Source organism: Pongo pygmaeus, chromosome 11, assembly GCF_028885625.2.
Source record: "Pongo pygmaeus isolate AG05252 chromosome 11, NHGRI_mPonPyg2-v2.0_pri, whole genome shotgun sequence".
Taxonomy (NCBI): domain Eukaryota; kingdom Metazoa; phylum Chordata; class Mammalia; order Primates; family Hominidae; genus Pongo; species Pongo pygmaeus.
In genome coordinates, this window is record NC_072384.2 from 59,006,990 (window position 1) to 59,028,562 (window position 21,573).

General features: G+C 33.9%; 1 protein-coding gene across 50 annotated transcripts in view; it reads right to left on the reverse strand.

Annotated features, from left to right (window-relative positions):
- BAZ2B (bromodomain adjacent to zinc finger domain 2B) overlaps positions 1 to 21,573 on the reverse strand; it is a 396,738-nt gene that overhangs the window by 194,566 nt on the left and 180,599 nt on the right. Inside the window, exon 1 of one of the 50 annotated variants that reach the window (XM_054477938.2) lies at positions 8,261 to 8,530. The exons of 48 other annotated variants lie outside the window; for them this stretch is intronic. The gene's annotated coding sequence lies outside the window, so the exon portion shown is untranslated. Of the gene's footprint in view, positions 1 to 8,260; positions 8,531 to 21,573 lie in introns of those variants that run through there. One more of the 50 variants, XM_054477941.2, reaches the window with a different exon arrangement.

A 21,573-nucleotide genomic window follows, 5' to 3' on the forward strand; every position in this document is an offset into this window, starting at 1 on the left:
TTCAAGTGATTCTTGTGCCTCAGTTTCCCGATTAGCTGGGATTACACCAGCTAATTTTCGTATTTTTAGCAGAGATGGGGTTTCGTCATGTTGGCCAGGCTGGTCTCGAACTCTTGGCCTCAAGCAATCTACCCGCCTTGGCCTCCCAAAGTGTTGTGATCACAGGTGTGAGCCACAATGCCTGGCCTATCTATCTGATTTCAAATATGGGCTACTATACAGCCTCATAAATAGAACTTCCATCACAAGTTCAGCAGGTTCCTTGAAATGGAAGTTGGCTTTGACATTTTATCCCTTTAAATTTTCTATTTCACTTAATTTTTGGTCACAGTGACTTCTTACTTTCTTGTCAGATCAGCAATGTCAAACTAAAAACATTTAAACTACTTATCTAATTATTGAATTTGTATTAAGTTATTCAGAGTATTCAGTTTGTTACAATTATATGCTCTATAGATTATTGAAATTTTGCTTTTAACCAAGTGGAAACTTATTTCCCAAAAGATTTCTCTAAGTCTAACTTTTGTTAATGATTTAAACACCCTATAATCTCATTCCCAGTTCCTACTTAAGATTCAAATTCATATTAAGGCAAATTGCCTCAGGGGTTTGCCAATAGAAAAAAAAGAATTCCATGAGCTATCCATGTCAATTTCTTCAAAATTGCTGGCTATTTCAATCTCCCTATGCATTACATACTCTCATGTATACCCCCTGATGAGAAATTTAAAGAAAAGTTCCAACTAGTTTTCCTTTTATTTCCAGAAATTTCTCTCTGATGTCCTAAATAATATTCTCATCAGGATGACCCATTATATCTGTTATTACCATTTATTTCCTTATTGAATCCACAAGTGATAATTCATTACTGTTTGTGGGTTTGTGATATTATATATCCCTCTTAGGGAAACTTGTAATTAGGTCAAAGTTTCCCTATTTTAATATTGCTCCCCATTTCCTCACTCCTATAAACTTATCAAGCCAGTGAAATAATCCCTGCCTTTTGGCTTAGTGGTCCCTCACTGATCTATGAAAAGATAGGTAAACATTGTTCTCCTAATCCATATTGAATTCCAGAATTTATACTTGTAAGAGTGATCTCAAAAATGCTGAATGAAATCATTACAGTCCTCTCTCTCACTTATAAAATATAAAATATTAACATATATCAAAGAAAATAAATTGACTAAAAAGAATATATTGGAAACACTTTCCAGTCAGATATAATTCAGTGATTTTATATTATAATGCAAAAAAGGCAACTAATAGATATCTTAAAAATGGGCAGAAATACACTTTTAATTCTAATTACTTGTGGAAACATCCTTTTATAACATTGTTCCTAGGGACTAAGAAATTCAAACTCAATGGCCACGTTCTAGAAAATATTACAAAACTGGGGTTACTTACATACAACCAGAAGGCTTAATTATTTTTTAAAAATTCACTTTAAGAGGTGGCTATTTACACATACATATGTTTTCACACATAACACATATGGCTTTTTTTCTCTCTTTTAAGAAAAATACCCCGTATGTGCTGAAGCCAGCATTCATTCAGCCTAATCTTTTACATTCACTATACAGTGTAACAGAATAAAATCAATGCTTGATTCAGCTATCTGGAAACAGTTTTGTGGTTCCTCCAAAAAGTTAATGTAAAATTACTACATGAATTGAAAACAGAGACTTGAAAACATACTTGTACACATATAGCCCTCAAAAGATGAATGAATAAAATGTGATATACATATATACATATTTATATAATTTTATATGTATTTGCATATATGTACAAACATGTATATATGTACATTTGTATATATGTACAAATACATGGATATGTATACACAAATATATGTATATATGTACATGTATATATGAGCAATTGTGTATATATGTACATATATACATACAAGTGTGTATGTATAAATGTACATTTGTATTTGTATATATACATATATACATATATCTATAAAATGGAACTATAAAAGGAAATGAAGTTGTGCTACAAGCTATAACATAGATGAACCCTGAAAACTCTAAAGTGAGATAAGCCTAACCCAAAAAAGGACAAATATTGTATGATTCCACTTATGAAAAATATGTAGAAGAGGAAAATTTGCAGAGATGGAAAGTAGATTAGAGGTTACTAGGAGATGGTGGATGGTGAGGGAAATGGGGAGTTACTGCTTTTTTTTATTTTTAAATTTTTTTTGAGACAGGGTCTCACTCTGTCACCCAGGCTGGAGTGCAGTGGTGCGATCACAGTTTACTGCAGCCTCAACCTCCTGTGCTCGAGGCCTGAGTAGCTGGGACCGCCCAGCTATTTTATTTTATTTTTGTAGAGCAGAGGTCTCACTACATTGCCCAGGCTGGCCTTGAACTCCTGGTCTCAAGTGATCCTCCCGCCTCAGCCTCTCAAAGTGCTGGGATTCAAGCATGAGCCACTGCATCTGACCAGGAGTTATTATTACTTAATGGTTACAGAGTTTCTGTTTGGGATGATGAAAAAATTTTGGAAATAGACAGTAATGATGGTTGTACAGTGCTGTGAATGTAATTAAGACCACTGGATTGTGTAGATAAAAATGGTTAAAATGACAAATTTTATGTTATAGATATTTTACTGCAATGTAAAAAAAAATGTAATATACCAAAATCCATTAAACTATATACTTTAAACGGGTGAACTGTATGGTATGTGAATTATATCTCAAAAAAGCTATTTGTAAAAATTAATGTTTGAAGTCCTTCTTCAGTGCTTGAAGATACTGTATTAGTTCCTTTTCCTTAAAGGAACCTTTCCTGGTCATTCCAATGACCCCTCTCTTACTGTCAACTCATAATATTTTACTTACATATCACTCATTAAGCAATTAATCTTATGCTCCTTTTGACATCTCTGGTGTTTTTTAATTACTGTAACACATTTAATATTTGATTACGCTTTGCTTGTAAAACTAGATTAGTTGCTCAAATTATCAAATCAAGACTCATTTAATATTTGTTTGTACTTTATTTACCAAACTAGATTAGTAATAGCGCAGATTGTCAAATCAAGACCCAGTAGCCCTCTCTGTCTTCAAATCACAAAAAAAAATTCAATTCTATACTTGCACAAATACATTAAATTTTAATAATGTTAAGACAAACTATTCCAGAAAAAATTAATCAGAATACTCATTCTCTGGACATTTCTTTCTTTCTTTCTTTTTTGAGATGGAGTTTTGCTCTTGTCACCCAGGCTGGAGTGCAATGGCGCGATCTCAGCTCACTGCAACCTCCACCTCCTGGGTTCAAGTGATTCTCCTGACTCAGCCTCCCAAGTAGCTGGGATTACAGGCACCCAACACCACGCCCAGCTAATTTTTTTGTATTTTTAGTAGAGATGGGGTTTCACCATGTTGGCAAGGCTGGTCTCGAACTCCTGAACTTAGGTGATCCACCTGCCTTGGCCACCCAAAGTGCTGGGACTACAGGCGTGAGGTGTCGCGCCCAGCCTCTCTGGACATTGCAATTTATAAAGGATATAACAGATTTAGTTCAGTATAATTATTTAAAAATAGGCAATAATAAAATACTTTGAACAGAAATTTTTTTCTGATCAACCAGTCATTTCTTTTTCCCCAACTGAATCAAAGACATTCTCCAAATAAAACAAATTTTAAAACTAAGTGATACACAAACATTTAACACATACACTACTATTTTTATGACTAAGTAGAAATGCTCAGGAAATATAATTTTAATCATAAGCGGAATTAATTAAAATATGAAATTACATAGATAACTTAGTTAAAATAAAGAATGTTGTAGGGGTCAAACAACATTTTTGTTTACTTAAATAATCTGTTTAATGATTACAGTGACCATAAAATAAGTTACACCTAAAGAAGTCTTTAAGTTATAATAATAAAATAAAAGTTTTAGAAAGGTATAGGAAGAATGAATACATCTTTTTTGTTCCTTTGAAAAAATAGCATAAAATTTTGAGAAATGTATCAAAACAGCAGACTTAGTGTAAAGTCATGTATTTATAGAACAGAAATATATAGACAATGTAAAGTTTCTACCTATTCCCTTGGTATATACTTAAAATGATCATTTAGACTCATATCCTGTTTTAATCTACAACAGGTTTTTTTAAAAACTGGCATTTCTGTATGTTTGACATGGCTTTGTAAAAATCTTTCTTGCAGTTTGTCTGAATGACTTGCTCTTAACTATCTTTAAAAATATCATAAATGTAAACAGTATTAACTCACATGAAATAACTTCTATTTTGATCCAGAAGGCAAAAGGTTTAAGTTTTTAAAATATGGCATTGCCACCTCAAAAGTAAGTATGTTTCAAAGAAAAACCATATTTTCATTCCCTACTGAAGTTGAACAACTTACGTTCACTTTTACAATGAAAATACCCAGTGGCATCTTAGAGATTACTGGTTTTCCAGTAAGAAACATAGCTATTTAGCAAATTCACTTGCCTAAAAAACAGCCAAAAAAGGAAAAGAAATAAAGATGGTCTCTACGCTGATAAAATGTGTGGATTAAAACTCATTCTTCATTATTTAGAATGTCTTTGTGCCCTTAATCTTTGAAGTTTTATAATTTACACATGATTCCAACAAGCCTGGGTTCATTCCCAAGGTCACAGTATAGTACAAACAAAAAGATGATAATAGCAGCTGTAATTTTCTAAGCACTTATTAAGCACTATACACAGGGATGGGAACCAGGAGTAGAGGGAGTGTCTATAATAGGTAACTATACTGAAAGCTCTGTAGTTATTCAAAGAACAACAAATGGTTTGACTCCTTGATCAAGAATCTAAAAACCTTATGTCCCAAGGGTATCACTGTGTTACACTACAGAATGATAACTAACATTTAAAAAAGACAACTCCTTGTGACCTCAAACAAAAGTCTAAAAAATTTTTAATTTTAACATCACACATTTTTAAAATAAGGAGCATGGTCAATGGAATCTAAAGACCTGGATTTGAATCCAGGCCTATCACCTAATCTATCAATGACCTTAGGGAATATTAATCTCCCTCATACTCAGTTTCTCCAAATGTAAAGCAGAAATACTATGTAACTTACAGTACTAAGATGAGAATCAACATATGTAAAAGCAGATAGTACAATTCATGAAAACAGCAGTCAATGAAATACTCTTAAAACTTGACTACCCAGAATAATTTTATTCTCTGAAATATTTTTATTACTTTTTAAACGTTTTTACTTATTAGATGTTTAGACGTTACTTTCATTAGTAAATATGTAAAGTAGATAATGCCAAGATTCATTCAAGTATGTAGCAAATGCTCTCAAATTTCACTATAAACTACCTGTTTGACTAGGTAAGTCCAATTCATTCTTCAGTCTCAATTTGGGTTGCACCTACTCTGTAAAGCCTTCTCACATCTCCACTTGCATATCTGATAAACATTTTGGTCTACCACATCCAAAGTCAAAGTCCTGATTCTTCATCCTCATCCCAAACCTTCTCCAACTGAAATTCTTCCCTATGTCACAGCTGATGGCAACACCATCCTTCCAGCTGCCAAAACCCTTAAAATCATCTTTTCTCCTCTTTCCTTGTATCTCACATCCAGCCCAACCAGAAATCTTTTTGGTTGTACCTCAAAAACATTCAGAATTTAACTGCTATTAGGCCACTACCTTCTCTCATTTAGATTACTCTAAGAACCTTCTAACTGGTGGTCCATGACTCCTTACACATAGTCTATTCTAAACATAGCAGCTGGAGTGATCCTTTTAAAAAATACTGAAAGCCCTGGAGTGGCTCCTCAAAGTCCCCACTGAGGCCCTACATAAATAACCCACTCACTCATTTCCTTTGACAATACCTCCTCTTTCACTCTCCATAACCATACTCACAATGACAACCATTCATTTCCCTGAACAAACCAGTCATGCTCCTGCCTCATACCCTCTGCCTGGAAGACTTTCCAAAGGTATCCACATAGCTAACTTCCTTAATCTTTCCTCAACATCATCTTCTTTGTGAATCCTTCCTCAGCCCCTGAATCCCATCATCACCTAACCTTCACATCCTGCTCCTTTTTCTTAACTTCATAACATTTGTCATCTTCTAAAATGCTATGCAGTTTATTTATTATTATTAATCTCCACTTCTATATGTGCCACAAAAGCAGAGACCTTTGAAAGTTTCATTTGCTGATATTTCCCATGTACCTAGAACACCACACAAATATGCAAATTAAATATGGAAATAAAACAATACATTGGATATCTCTCCTTTGCGTCACCTTTAGCATCCTGTACTGACCTATATTTTATCAGTTATCACATTGTACTGTTAACAGCCTATTAATTTTCTGCCTCTTCCACTAGACTGCAGGCTCCTTGAGACAAGGGATTTTGTATTGCTTTATAATGCCATTGCCTGTAATTCCTTAAAGTGCCTGATACTTAGGCATTCCATAATATTTGATAAATTAATGAAAAAAAAAAAACCATCCAAATCAAGTGTGTAAGCACCTTTACTATCTCCAAAACATAAACACAATGGTTAAGGGTATGACACTGGAGACTGTTCTGGATTCTGAATTGTGTTAGTGTTTTCAGTCTGGCTCTGGTATTTACTGGCTAAGGACCTTAATCAAATTATTTAAATTCTCTACAATTACTTCCTCACTGATAAAAATGGAAGTAATAATGGTACCTCCACTTCATGTGATTATCATGAATATTAAATGACAAAAGAATTAGCCCAGAGGTTTGCATATAGTAAGTATTCAATAAATGGCATAAATTACTTATTATAAATTAAAATAGAGGCACTATTATAACTTTTACTTTGATAACTTGACTAAGCTAGAATACTCACAAACTTAACCTTTAGAATCTCCTCAGAATATGCCAGTAATTTATATCAAAAATTACTGAGTTACCTAAAATAACCCTGATAAGCATTATGTGAAAGAAACTACCTTAATTTTCAACAAAAGTAGGATTCTATTTACATTATCCCATTTTTTAACGTTCCTAGATGTTAGGTTCTATAACATTCTTCAGTAACTACTTTTGATTTTTCATAATCTTACGTTTTCTTTTTATATAATCAACATACCTAATACTACAGTTTAAAAATTAAACATCTTACTACATAGATCACCTATACTTATATGTCCATAATATATACATACATACATTCTTCCCTCTACTCTGAACAATTTTACTTCCAGAAATAAGACTTTTGAGAAAAAGTTAAATAACTTTAAGTATATTTGTCACTCTTTACTAAATCACCTTTAAGCTTTCTACTTCCCATTTTAGTCATATATCCAACAACATGTATATTCCTATGTATATTCCTTTGGTAATATTATATTAAAGATTGAGCAAAACTAAGAGTTCTGTTCCAAATTAAAAAGCCAATGTAATGGTGTTTCTTTTAAAGCCATAAATTTTAAAAAATTATTTCTCGTCTATTGTTACTGCAAATGTTTTCCTATGTGCAGAGTCAGTTCTCCATTTTATAAAATACTTGTGAAATTCATTTCCTTTGTAGTTTGTAACACTATAAGGAAATAAACAAACATACACATTTTACTTAAGCACTCACACAGACAGTAGACAAGAAAACTGAGGTAAGCAGTTTAAATGATTGTCCCAAGATCACAGATGGAGTGACAGCCAGATTTAGGATTAAAACTAAGAAGCTCATTATTCCCTTCTTATGTTCTGAATACTTAACATTGTTTTTATATCATAAGGATCTCTTTGCTAATTTAAGAATAAGTTAATTTCATAATTAAAATTATTGAGATATTTTGAGAATATATAAATAGAATTATGAAACTTATTAAATCAAGATAAAATTAGAGTTTATCCAAAGTCTCTGAAAAAAATAATCTTTTTACTACATAAGTTATTTTTAAAATTTTGTTTAGAGTGGCAAGAAAGTGGCAGCTTAATATCATTTATCATTTCAATGTCTTTATTTAATAAAGCTAATTTCTTTAACCAAAACCTACATTATGTGTATGAGCTGGTTGGATTTAAGATACCAAACAGAAATACTTTTTCATTTTAAAAAATCTTCCAAACTTAAACAGTAGTTTCTACTCTAATTGTAAACTTTAACTTCAGGATATATTTATAAGAGATCTATCTATGAAAAAACAATGTTAAAAAGTAAAGAAAACACCAAATACTCTTGCATTTACAGGAGAAAAAGACATAGAGTATAACATTAACAGCTTACTGTGGAGAGTGGGTTTAATCAGGAAGTAGCCATTATCCTTTCGATTCAGAGCAGTGACAGCACTCCAAAACAACAAGCCGTGATATTTTTCAGTTAAAAGGCATGAAAGAATACCTACTATTGTGTCCTAGCTTTGCTGACCCCAAGGGTCAGCATATGTCTTTTATCAAAAGCTATCATGAAAACATAATCCAAGTAAGCATTTACAATGCTCTATTTGTTGAAACACCTAAAATCTACCTAACACAACCTCTCTCTCTCTCAGTTACTCACAAAACATGGCTGTCTTATTCAGAGATTAGCAATTATTGTAATGAGATACTGTCGGAGAGGGTCAAATAGTACTTCCTGCAGTTTACACATCTTGATTTCCTGGTAAACAAACTGAAAGGCAGGTGGAGCACTTAGATCACCAGCAAACGTGAATGCTCACGTGATAAAACTAAGCCAGGTAAGGTTGATGTCTCAAGTAATCGTTCTTTTCTTAATTTTATTAATGTCAAACAGACAATAAAGAGAAGAGGTCTTTCTTCCTTTTTAAAGAAGGGTTTACTCCTCACATAAACTCACATGATAGGAATGCTTGAAAACTGGCACTGTTTAAAAGCGGGTTTCAAAAATCACTTCTGGCAGATAAACTATAAAAACAAAGCAATGCTAACAAATAAGAATAACTGCTCAAAAACCTGCTAAAAATAAAAGTCTTTAAATTTCAGCTGCTACAACAAAATACATAAAATAAATTTCTGAGTTATAATAAAAGACCAACATTAATTGTTTTGTGGTCAAAGAATAAGTCTATTTTTTTATTTGGACAATCTCCTGCAAAATAAGACTGCTTTATAATTTATGTGGCAGTCTTTGAAAAAAAATTCCTATGATCAGAAAGTTTACATAATTTGAAACTACTCTCTACATCATTTTAAACTCATATATCAAAAAGAAAACAAACAAAATATTTAACCTGTGAGCATTTTTTAAAAACATTGTTAGCTTGAAAACTAAGTTTCTTTGTCCATAGTTTTTTTTTCACCCCAAATTGCTGTTTTTTCACTCTCTGAAATTTTTTAGTATAGTTTGATGAGGGAAGATTTAAATTAGCCATGGGTATGAAACAAACAAAAAACCCAACTCCATCAAAATGATAAACTAATTTACTACTTAAAAAAAATCTAGATAATTCTGTAAATCCACAAAATTTGCATTTATCTTTAAAATTCTATATTTACTAAGGCCATGCATCAATATCCTAACTATTATGAACACAGTAAGATTTAATTTTAATGCAAAAAGCTCTTAAGACCCCTTTACAACAATATAATCATGTTAAGATATTACAATTATACTACTTAAATTAGGTTTGTATTTATTCATTTTGCAAAATAAAGTTCTAATGTACTGAAATAGAAAACAGAATGATAATAAATAACAAAAAGAACACTCAGGAGAGAAGACTGTGCCAAGGGTATAGAATCTCAGAACAGGTCTCATTACATATACGTAATATGTCATTTCAAGGAGTATGTATTCGGTATTGAGCCACATTAATGCAAGTTGCTAACATCACTAATCACCATCTTTACTACAATGACACATGAAACAGCAAATTTTCAAAAAACTACAACTACGAAGTTAACATTTCCAGCTGAATTTCTTGGTCCATTAACATTAAATAATTTAAAAACCATAGTAGTCACATGGAATGCAAAACACAGTTCTTACTTCCTTTATAGAAAATTTGAGATGTAATTCCTACCACAGAAGTAGCTTTGAGTATGTAATTCATACACCAAAACAAAACAAAATTTTAAATCAGAAAATTATTATTTCAATCGTTTCAATGATTTATGACCATCTTAGTTTCCTATAATGTGTCAAATTTAGAGCACGATGAAATGAATACATAAAGAGGTACAGCAAATAAATTTGATATTTGGTTTCATTGAAGGTGGTTTTTATCAAGAGGCAGTAACTTTTGATATTATGAGTTTACAATTCAGTTAAAAGGTAAGGAACAAAAACCAGTTGGAAAAAGACTTGCCCTCAGAGCTGACAAATAAGAAAAATATATCTTTTCCTTCTCTTGGGTATATTTCAGCCCTACTTGTCCTCCCAGGCATTCTTTAACTGGACCTGGTAGTGCTATATAGACAAAAAGCTTCAGAGTGAATTCCCCTGTCCTCTGGAAAGTCCAAGAAACCACAGAGCTAAGTCGTCCATATTATGAACTATGTGCAAAATGAGGTGGGAAGGCAGAGGGAGAGACAAGAGGAGGAAGAAAGTTTCCTACTTTTTACTTGCTTGCCTTCTGCTACAAGAAATAGGTGTTACATAATTATTTATATCCCATCTTATTCCAACATAATTTAAGATGACTTACAAAACTATGAGTAGAAGAACAGAATGCCGCCTTTAAAACTAACATGAATAAAAGGGAAAATAAGAGGACATGAGAAAGATGATAACACAAGGTAAAGTTGGACCAAAGAAACACCTATTGTAAGGTCTTGCACAAGTCTATGATGTGGGTGGTTCAGCTCCTTAGCAATCAAAGTGGGAAACAAGATCAAATTACAAAGTTCTCATTCTCTATAAGATGTAATTTACAAACAAGCTCCAAAGCATCCTCTAGGACTTAGAATTGAGAGAAGTTTTAAAAATAATTTTCAAAAATGCAACACTGGAGCATACAACAGTTTTCTCAATAGAATCTTTACAGCAATCTAAATAACAAATTTCACATAAAAGTTTCTTTTAACATTTCCTCAGTGCAAGCCAGAGTGATAACATAAGGAAAGATTCCCCAAAATAAGCCATCTTGCTAGGAAGTCTGCAATTCTTATCTGGATTTTTAAACATACACTAACAATTTCCAGAATCTTATGTTAAATTCCATTTTCAAATTCCAAATTCATATTCTATTTTCTAAAGTCAGGTTCTTATGCTAGTTGAGAGCATAAGATCACATAAAATGAGATAACCAGGGTTCCAGATCAGGCAAAAGATAAAACATTGGTAGGTAGGTCCAGACAATTACAAGGGACCTTTCTCCTTTTTTTTTTTTTTTTTTTTGAGACGGAGTCTCACTCTGTCGCCCAGGCTGCAGTGCAGCTGTGCGATCTCGGCTCACTGCAAGCTCCGCCTCCTGGGTTCACGCCATTCTCCTGCCTCAGCCTCCCCAGTAGCTGAGACTACAGGCACCCGCCACCACGCCCGGCTAATTTCTTTTTGTATTTTTAGTAGAGACGAGGCTTCACTGTGTTAGCCAGGATGGTCTCGATCTCCTGACCTCATGATCCGCCCTCCTTGGACTCCCAAAGTGCTGGGATTACAGGTGTGAGCCACCACACCCAGCCAAGGGACCTTTCTTTTTAACTGAAATGAGTTCCTCTTTTCATTGGTGATCTTCCTTCCATGATCCTGCCCATTACAACAGCTGGGAGTCCAATCTATGATGATGTTTAATCCTCCCCAGTTTGGTATTTCTAACTGTAGTAGATAAATGTGACTCTGTCTTCACATTCAGTTTGCATCAATTTAGATTCATATTTGCATACTTTTAGAACATTTACTTTTTGTTACTCGTGCAGAGGAAAGACGGCGAAACTGATATAAAGGAAATGTCCTATCTCTTATTTTATTATACAAGAAAAAACAAGATCTACCAGTGATGTCAAACAACATGCTACCATGGTATAGTATCCAGACTGAATACTAATAAAATGTAACAATGATGCATTCTGGTTTTCATGTCAGGTAAATAGGTTGTAGCAAACCATATCTTCCTTACTACTGGGTTGGTCTGCTCTCTGCCTCCCAAAGATCCTAAATTTATGTCCTCCTGCCTCCCAGATTATGCTTATGTTGTTTCATATCTCTTCTCCTACCTCATTATCAGTTTAGATCTCATCACTTTCAGGATGGCTCTCTCTCAGACTCTATTTGAAGGGCTCATAAAAGCTTTCTCTACATAATTTAGCTATATATCACTATATAATTATTTGGGGATTCTCCTTACTAGATCTTGAAATTCCTTCTTTTATATTACCCACCATGAATAACAAAATGCTCAACACGTAGCAAATACTCTAAATACAAATAAACTTAGTATAATGCATTAATAAACTGCTGTACATATTTATAACAGCTCATGTTTGTTCAACATAACTAGGATATTTATTATGATTGCATCAATTGAACCAGAAGGCAAATTTTTACCATACAGGTGATTACTGCATGGTATACAATCAACCCATATTTAATCAAACCTTGGGCTTTTCTGTTTTCAAGCTTGTCAAAATAATTTCAATTGTGAGACAACTTTTGAGAACACTACCAAAAACCAAATCTATTTTGCAAGCTACTGTCAAACCTCAAAATGACGAAGATTAATTGACAATTTTCATCCAATACAGTTTGATTCATATTTGAACTCATAACATAAAATTTATGAAGCTTATTACTTTATTACCATTCAAAGAATTCTTCCAATGTGTAGCCACTGAAATTTATTTCTGAACTTCCTATTTTATAAAAATTCAAACCTTAGTAATCTCAATATATAATTTTGCTATTGTAAAAGGTAGTAGTCTTTAGATTTGGCATAATATATACACTCCCTTACCATACTTTCCTGCAATAAGGAAAACCACTCCTAATATTTAAAAATATGTTAGAAAACATACGCTGAAGTATCTCATATTATCAACTTAAATCAATCAAGATTCATTCTATTCATTAAAAAAGTTATAGGATAATTATCATGGTTACATTATTAACCACCTTATAATTGTTTACTTCAAAGAACAAAAGTAGGAAACATATCCATAATATAAATTGAAACGGCTTTTGAACAAATTTAACAACAAAAGAATATTATTCAATATTCTTTCTTTTCCTTAAAAACAAAATGGAAAGAGTAAGCCAAAGACAGATACAGATGTATATATTTTCATTTATTGCAACATAATAGATACACACAGAGGCTGTGAGAATACAATATTCATTTTGCTGCAGAAGAACAGACATTGCATAACAATGAGATTTGCTAATGAAATCAACCATCAACCTGAAATACATATGTATTAAACCAAGACCTCAGTGTCATTTTCTTTTTGAATCATTTGTTCTTTCTTTCATTTTTTCTCGACCTTTTCAGTATTTTTGTCCTTTAGATTTTAGAACTTATGGGTGAAGCAAAATCAACTCTATATTACAATGTATCGCTTTTTATTCATCATATTTATTTTTAATGTAAATTCCAATTGTTCTGCTTCTATCAGCACTATTAGTGTACCTTCAGAAAAAAGAAATCAATGGATGCTACCAGAAGAAACAAAGGAGGTTTATTTCTATAGAGAATTGTTGGATCTCAGGTCCAAAAATTTTTTTATCAATATTTCACATAAATTCTATGTGAAAACTTTAATTGCAAGGCAAGTGCTTACTTATTTAATAAGAAATAAGAAAATAATAAATATATTTTAAAGTCACTTTTGTAATAATGTAATTTCCTCGACAATTTTGACTACTGATAATTATTAAATGAAATAATGTAGGGCTAATATAATCATTAAAATGAAAATTATTCTCAAGTTTTTTAAATAAAATAATACTTTTCCCTCAAAATGTTTTACTATCCTGGTCTGCAAATGTTGATTACCAATTAATATTTTCAAAAATAAGTAATGCTGGGAATTTTCTTAAAGATTTATGATTTAGTTACAATCTTCAACAAAAGCACAAGACTATGAAAGTATTTAATGTGATGTATCTTAAAAAATAAGTATTAATGTACCCCCAGAATCAATTTATATCCTTTTGAGTATAGGATATTTAACTAAAGAGCTATCTGTGTTATTGGTTATCCATTTACACAAATTAGGTTTTCAATTCACCTGTGCTACAGATAAAATTAACAGGCTAATCTCTGGTATACAATTGCTACTAATTCATAATAATAACAGCTTTAACAACAACAACAAAAAGCAGTACTTACACCAACTAAAACATCCAGAGTCAAACAGAAGATTAAGTTTCCTGTTATATTTTATGCTACTTTAATGTCTAACCTCAAACAATATCTTGCAAAAATAACCAAAGGCAGTACCATCTACAATTCTGTTAGAAATAAGTAAACAATTAGACATTCCTTATTAAATGTAAACTCTGAAAGTTGTCACTGACAGTCTAATAATTGTCAAGGCTATTTTTAAAACTTTGAAGAATGACTTGAAGCAACAAACCACACAACCACAGAACAATCAATCAATCTAAACACAACAGATTTTCCTTTAAAAATCCAGAAATTTCTATTAAAATGTCAAAATATACATTAGACTGTAGAGAAACAGACACTTTAAACGAGTATCTGTGCAATACCAAAAGCCTACTTTTACTAGTACAAAAAAAAATCCTAAAACATGGTGATAGGGTTTGGAAAGTCATCTAGCTCATTGCTACTCCAAGTATATAGTCCACAGACCAGCAACATGGAAATTATTTGTTAAAAATGCGGAATCTTGGCCAGGTATGGTGGCTCACACCTGTGATCCCAACATTTTTGGAAAGCCAAGGCAGGAGGATCACTTGAGGCCAGGAGTTCAACACTAGCCCAGGCAACACAACGAGACCCCATCTCTACAAAAAAATAAAATAATTAGCCAGATGTGGTGCATGTGCCTGTAGTCCCAGCTACTCACGAGGCTGAGCAGGGAGAATCACTTGAGGCCAGGAGTTCTAGGCCAGCCTGGGTAATAGTGAGACTTAGTCTCTACAAAAAATATTAAAAATTAGCCAGGTGTGTTGGCACATACCTGTAGTCTTAGCAACTCAGGACATTCAGGTGGGAAGATCACTTCAGCCCAGGAGTTCGAAGCTACAGTGAGCTATGACTGCACCACTGCACTTCAGCCTGGGTGACAGAGCAAGACCCTGTCTCTAAAAAAAAAAAAAAAGAAACAAGGCTGGGCGCAGTGGCTCACGCTTGTAATCCCAGCACTTTGGGAGGTCGAGGCGGGCGGATCACGAGGTCAGGACTTCGAGACCAGCCTGGCCAACATAGTGAAACCCCGTCTCTACTAAAAGTACAAAAATTAGCCGGGCATGATGGCGCATGCCTGTAGTCCCAGCTGCTTGGGAGGCTGAGGTGGAAGAACTGGTTGAACCTGGGAGGCAGAGGTTGCAGTGAACTGTGCCATTGCACTCCAGCCTGGGTGACAGAGTGAGACTCTGTCTCAAAAAAAAAAAAAGAAAAAAGAAAAAGAAACAGAAATGCAGAAACTCAGGCCCCAGACTAGACTTAATCAGAATATTCTGTACATTAAAGTTTAGGAAGCCCTGATCTAGTACCTAACAATTTATACACCAATTTCAATAATTTCTGATATACTAACAACTCCTCAAAAAATCCATATTAAGAGACAGAATACTCAGAGAATAATTTATTTGTTGTGCCCAAAGTCCACGGCCTATCTTTTGCTTATTCATCTAAAGTCTCATTCATATGGACTACTGATTTAAAATTTGTGGTAATATGAGGAAAAAGAGGGCAGAAATAATATGTTTCTATAAACTATTGGAAAAAAACACATATAAAAAACAAGAATTTACACTCAGCAAAATTTTAAATTGATTCAGCAGAAGAGGCCTTTCTTCAAATAAAATCTGTGAAGAAGCCCAGTATGTGCTCACACTGAGATTACAGGCTCACACCTGTAATCCCAACACTCTTGGGAGACCAACGTGGGAGGATACATTGACGCCAGGAGTTTGTGACCAGCCTGGGCAACACAGCAAGACCCCATCTCTACAAAAATTTTAAAAAATTAGCCAGGTATTAAAAAAATAAATAAAATAAAATTAGCCAGGCATGGTGGTGCACGCCTGTTGTCGCAGCTACTCAGCAGGCTGAGGTGGGAGGATCGCTTGAGCTGGGAAGTCAAGGCTGCAGTGAGCTGTGATCATGTCACTACACTCAAGCCTGGGCAACAGAGCGCAACCCCATCTCAAAAACAAAACAACAAACAAACAAACCCAGAATAGTAGAAAATAAAGAGCTGCTCTTTGGGGTAGAGGAGGTACCTAGCAGCTGCCAAGATATTTCAATAGAACCAATTCACATGGTTCTGCAGAGGACACTCTGACTTGAGAAAAGGGGATTACTTAAGAGTCTAAAAACAAGTGGAAAAGTTGTTATACTAATCACAAAGTTTACTATTTATCAAAGCAAGTCCTCAAGTTTATTCTGTAGTATTTTAAACTAAGAACACTGGATTAAAATTACATAAATTTTTTGCAAGTAAAATTGATATTTTCCTAAATAAATCCAATCGGCGAAGTTAGAAGTAACTAAGATTATCTTTAATTAAATTATTTTAATTAGTAGTAGGCCTATCATTTACAAGGCATTATGTTAAATGCTAGTAATATAGATGAATGGACAAAGTACTCTATCGTCTTGGAAGAATAAAATAAATACATGGTAGTCCCAGCTACTCAGGAGACTGAGGCAGGAGAAGTTCTTGAGCCCAGGAGTTCCAGACCAGCCAGAGCAATATAGAGAGACCCTGTCTCTAAAATAAAGATAAATACATGGAACATACTACCATTTATACCGTAAGAGTGGTATAAATAAAGTACTCTGAGAGCAAAATTAACTGAGGATGTCAGAAAAAAGGTTTACGAAAAAATGACATCTGAAGTAGGCTTTGGAAAATAGTATAGGAATTTGAATAACAAAGGTGGGTAGGTGGAGGAACTAGGAAAAGAGGCATCCCAAGGGGAAGGCGAACATAAGCTAAGGATCAAAAGCTGAAAAGCACTGGATATATTCTGAGAATAGCTAAGGTGGCTTCCAAGCTCCCTAATAACAGGAATCATGAGTTGTTCCTTTTATAGCAGTAGCACCTATAACACGCAACAGTTAATATACAGGTTGAACATCCAGAATTTGAAAAGCTCCAAGATCTGAAACTTTTTGAGCATCTACATGATGCCACAAGTGAAAAATTCCATACCTGACCTTATGTGACGTGTTGCACATTATTTAAAATATCATATATAATTGCCTTCAGATTATGTGTATAAGGTGTAGATGAAACTAATAAATTCAGTGTTTAGACCTGGGTATCTCCCCTCTGCAAGATAACTCATTATATATATGGAAATATTCCCAAGTCTGAAAAAATCTGAAATCCCAAAAGCTTCTAGACGCAACCATTTCAGATAAGGAATACTCAACCTGTACCTGGGCAGCATAAGAGCTTGTTATGTATATACTGTTTGAATGACTCAATCAATCAGTAAATTAATATAGTCTGGCTAGTACAAAGGACATACGTAAAAAGTAGTGGGAGAGATATTTATTTGGCTGAAAACGTACTTTAAGACCTTATTGGAGATGACCTTAAATACCACACTAAGTGTTTAAATTTAATGCTGCAAACAATGGTAAACTACCTGCTTAGAAATACTGATCTAGCAGCTTTAAGGAGGATGAATTGAAGCAGGAAGAAATTTACAATAAGGATATTGCAATATTTGGTCTCCTGAGATAATTTAGGCAAAAGTGAGGTTTTGTACTAAGGTGTGGCAGAAGAGTGACAAATGAGGGGATGGATAAATATAAAAGTTATTCATATATAGAAGTAGGGATAATTTTTTTTTTTTACTTCTTAGCTGGTTAAAGTAGAGAAAGAAATTTAAAAATTGTATTGTAGAAGTAAAATTTATTGGACTTCAAAGCAGGCTCTATATGCAGAAAGTGGGAATACAAAAATTAAGCAAATGCCAAAAAAGTAGAGCGGAAATCTTTTATGCATTGGTCACATAAACTGGTACAATTATATAGAAAGAAATTAGGCAACATATAGTAAAGTCAAAGCTGCATGTAGACCATAATACAGTAATTCTAGATATCTCACCCAGAAAAGTTCCCATACATGCACATAAAAAGTCATGTATACGAATGTAAATTGCAGTTCTATTTGTAGAGTAAAACCTTGGAAATATTGGAAAATGAATAAATAAAAATATCACGGTATGTTTTTATAATGAAATACTATATGGTAGTTAAAATGAATGACATAGAGCTACTTATATTAACATAGATATATATCTTTAATATGCTAACACAAACACTTGAGGGAAGTGAAGGTCTAAGGTTTTGTTTGCACTTCTGTTTATCACTTTATTTCATGCCAGGACAATCCTTTGGATAACAATGAAATAAATAAACCAGTCATGAGGGAGAAAAATGAATGTCTTTTGGCAGATCAATGAAGCAAGCCTCTAGAGAAGGCAGAAGTGAATAAAAATAAAAAAGCATGAAGTTTTAGGTTTAGTAAGGAGGTGAAACACTTTATTTGTCAGATACAGGTAAGGAGGTAGAAGGAAAAAAAACCTAATAGTTTTTTGTTTTCTTGCTTTTGAGACAGGGTCTCATTCTATCACCCATGTTGGAGTGCAGTGGAATCTCTGCTCACTAGCTTATATAGTAAGTGTGTGTTTCTTCCTTTTTTTTTTGAAACTGCAAACTATTTTTCAGAGTGGTTGTACCATTTTACATTCCCACTGGTACTGTAAGAGAGTCTGATTTCTTCATATCTTTGCCAGCAATTCATATTGTCACTATTTTTAATTTTAATTTTTTTAGACAGGGTCTTGCTGTGTTGCACAGGCTGGTCTTAAACTCCTGGGTTCAAGCAAGAGTTCAACTGTTCTAATAGGTGTGTGGTAATATGTCATTTTTCAATTTCTCTGACGGCTAGTGATGCTGAACATCTTTTCATGTGTTCAGCTGACATCCGTATATCCTTTTTGGCGAAATGAATATCTTTTGCCCATTTTCTAATTGGATTGTTTGCCTTTTCACTATTGAGTTTTTAGTTTTTATATATCCTAGATAAGAGTCCTTTGTCAGATAAGCAGTTTTCAAGTATTTCCTCCCAGTATGTAGTTTGTTTTTTCATCATCTTAACAAGGCATTTTGCAAAGCAAATGTTTTTAATTTTGATAAAGTCCAATTTAGAGATTTCTTTCTTCTATGGATCATGTTTTTGCATCATATGGAGGAACTCTTCACCAAGTTTTGTCTTGTAGGTTTTCATCTATGTTTTCTTCTAAAAGCTTTATATTTCTACATTTAAATGGATGATCCAAACAGGTTCTGAACTACAGGAGAAGAGAAACTGAACAATCTTTTCATCAGGACTTCAACTACTTAGTCAAGTTAATTTCAACATTTACTGGGTATCCACTTAAAGTAGTAGGCACTTAGCATAGTTACAAAGTATCAATATCAGATACACACAGCAGAAAAAACACAAATACATATTTTTATTTCACTATTTTCAGTGTTTTGATAAGAGTTATACATGAGTGCACCTGGCTTACCCAGAAGAGCTTGAGAGTGTTTCTGTAGACTACTTTTGCTCTAAACTTGGAAGCCTTCTCACAGGGGAAGGCTATGTCAGGAAGGGATAACAGCACTGAGTAAAGGCAAAAGGACTATATACACACCTCTTGCTTTAAGGAAGTATAAATCATTTAACATTTGGAGACTAAGCATGGGAGATTGAGGCATTACTTTTAGATGTAAGCAGGAGACAGGCTGTGGAAGATTTCATATACCCTGTAAATGAGATTAAATTTTATTCTGTAGTGGTTGGAAGCTAATAAAGGAGTTTAAGTAGGTAAATAACCTAGTTTGATTTGTGATGTCAATTATATCATCACTGAGAGGATGATGAACTTGGACACAGCAAGACTAGGGGCAGAGACACTAGTTAGGGGGTTACTGTGACAGCCCAGGTGAGACATGATGCAAATCTACATTAAGATTTAAGCATCATGAACAGAGAAGATGGATTTGAGAAATATTTAGGGGGAAAAAAAGAAATGTAGTCTTTGTTAAAAACAGGCCGAGAACAGTAGAAAAGGCCAGGTGCAGTGGCTCATGCCTATAATCCCAGCACTTTGGGAGGCCATAGTGGTTGGATCACCTGAGGTCAAGAGTTTGAGACCAGCCTGGCCAACATGGTGAAACCCCGTTTCTACTAAAAATAGAAAAATTAGCCAGGTGTGGTGGCGAGTGCCTGTAATCCCAGCTACTTAGTAGGCTGAGGCAGGAGAATCACTTGAACCTAGGAGGCGGAGGTTGCAGTAAGCCAAGATCACGCCACTGTACTCCAGCCTGGGTGACAAGAGCAAAACTCTGTCTCAAAAAAAAAAAAGAATAGTAGAGAAGTTATGAAACAGGAATCGATTGTAGAAAATCCTTTTCTTAACCTCTAGTTAACCTGTAGGATTGTCTAATACAGCACTTACCAAAGCATGAAAAACACTAGTTCCATAAGCTGTTCTTTGAAGGAAGGGTCAAATAAGTTGGAGGTTCACAAAACACATTAACACATTTTAAAAGGCTCAGAAAAAGTTGTTAAATAAAACAAAACCCTTTGGATACAGGAAGGGGAACATCACACACCAGGGCCTGTTGTTGGGGGGGGCGTGGTGGGGGGAGGGGTAGCATTAGGAGATATACCTAATGTAAATGACGAGTTAATGGGTGCAGCACACCAACATGGCACATGTATGCATATGTAACAAACCTGCACGTTGTGCACATGTACCCTAGAACTTAAAGTATAATAAATAAAAAAATAAATAAAATATATACATAAAAAAATAAATAAAACAAAACCTTTTAACATTAACCCTATGTCTTCCAAACTTACTTGACCACGGAACCTTTTTTCATGAAATACTCCATACAACCAATGCTCTACCAAAACTACTTTGGGTACCACTGGTTTGGCAACAATGTGGGCTTTGGTTAAGCTTCAATCTTCTCTTTAAAAAAAAAAAAAGACGTAAATGCTTAAATGTTGATTTATGTGAAATCTCTCTGGCTTCCTTTGTAACTCTCTCTCATTGCTCACACAACTCTAGCCATCCTGATTTCCCTATTATTCTTGGAATATGCTAAGCACAATCTCTCTCAGTATCGTGGCATTTACTGTTTTCTTTGGAACAGTTCTCACCCAGGTATCTACATGGCTCAACTCCCTCACTTTCTTAAGATCTCTGCAAAACTGTCATCTTATTGGAGAGGTCATCAGTGGCCAATCTGTAATAAATACTAATTCATACCCCTGGCTAATTCATACTCATCACTCTTAATTTGCTTAATCTTTCTCCTAAGTGTTAGTTGCCATCTAATATACTACATATAACTTATTTATCTCTTTCACCGATAGAATGAAAAGCTCCATGAGTGCAGAGTCGCTGTTGTTTAGTACCTTATCCTTAGCACA